The following is a 1,580-nucleotide window of genomic DNA, read 5'->3' on the forward strand; positions in this document are numbered from 1 at the left end:
GATTATTTTTAACACAATTTCACAGCTGAAAAGTTCTCTGAGATCATGTAGGTTAATGGCTCTTAAACTTTTATTATTGTTTTCTTGTTCCATACCTTTAGGCATCTCCCACCCAAATGCCATCCCTATTAAAAAAATATGGAAACTTAATTATGAACACATTTTTTTCCCTATAATTTCAGTGACTTCACAGACCCTTAAAAGTCCACTGATAGAGAGCGAGGCTGGGGACCACTGAGCTGCACGTCATGCCCTGCGCTGCCCAGACTAGCGAACAATACAGTCAAAATGGCTAAAGGTGACCCAAAGAAACCCAAGGGCAAGATGTCTGCCTATGCCTTCTTATTGCAGACATTCAGAGAAGAACATAAGAAGAAAAACCCAGAGGTCCCTGTAAATTTTGCAGAATTTTCCAAGAAGTGCTCTGAAAGGTGGAAGGCAATGTCTGGGAAAGAGAAGTCTAAATTTGATGAAATGGCAAAGGCTAATAAAGTCCACTATGATTGGAAATGAAGGATTATGGACCAGCTAAAGGAGGAAAGAAGAAGGATCCGAATGCCCCAAGAGGCCACCATCTGGATTTTTCCTCTTTTGTTCAGAATTCTGCCCCAAGATCAAGTCTACAAATCCTGGTATCTCTGCTAGAGATGTGGCAAAAAAGCTGGGTGAGATGTGGAATAACTTAAGTGACAGTGAAAAGCAGCCTTACATCACTAAGGCAGCCAAGCTGAAGGAGAAGTATGAGAAGGATGTCATTGACTAAAGTCTAAAGGAAAGTTTGATGGTGCAAAGGGTCCCACTAAAGTTGCCAGGAAAAAGGTGGAAGGGGAAGATGAAGAAGATGAGGAGGAAGAGGATGAATAAAAAACTGTTTATCTGTCTCCTTGTGAATACCTTAGAGTAGGGGAGCACCGTAAATGGCACATCTCTTAATGGAGAAATGTCTATTGCCCTCATTAGGTTTAATCCCAAAATTTGATCACGATCATATTATAGTCTCAAAGTGCTCTAGAATTGTCAGTGGTTTACATAAAGTGGCCATGGGTGTCTGGAGCACCCTGAAACTGTATCAAAGTTGTACATATTTCCAAACATTTTTAAAATGAAAAGGCACTCTAGTGTTCTCCTCACTCTGTGCACTTTGCTGTTGCTGTGACAAGGCATGTTAAGATGTTTCTGGCATTTTTTTTAAATTTGTAAGGTGGTGTTAACTATATGGTTGTTGGCTAGAAATCCTGAGTTAACAACTGTACAGATCTATAGTTTGTAAAAAGAACAAAACAACTGAGACCAACTCTTGCTGCTCCTTGCTTGGTGTTAAAGCCATGGGGAAAGATGCCCTTCGGAGGGGCCGTAGCTCAGGGCGTGCACTGTGAGCTGGACCTGGTGACACTGCGGCGGGCATCCATTTAGCTTCAGGTTGTCTTTTTTTTGTATATAGTGACAGCATTCTGCTGCCATTCTTAGCTGTGGACAAAGGGGGGTCAGCTGGCATGAGAAGTGTTTGGATTTTTTTTCTTTTAGTTAAGTGTGGTAGTTTTTAAACTATTTGTTTTAAAACAAACCGTAGAACTCTTCAT

General features: G+C 41.0%; 1 pseudogene; it reads left to right on the forward strand.

The window, feature by feature from the left end:
* The first annotated feature begins 288 nt into the window (after positions 1 to 288).
* LOC100962422 lies at positions 289 to 864 on the forward strand (annotated as a pseudogene).
* Positions 865 to 1,580: the final 716 nt, after the last annotated feature.

This window comes from Otolemur garnettii, unplaced genomic scaffold (assembly GCF_000181295.1).
Source record: "Otolemur garnettii isolate 467f Iridium unplaced genomic scaffold, OtoGar3 scaffold00174, whole genome shotgun sequence".
In the NCBI taxonomy this organism is placed as follows: Eukaryota; Metazoa; Chordata; class Mammalia; order Primates; family Galagidae; genus Otolemur; species Otolemur garnettii.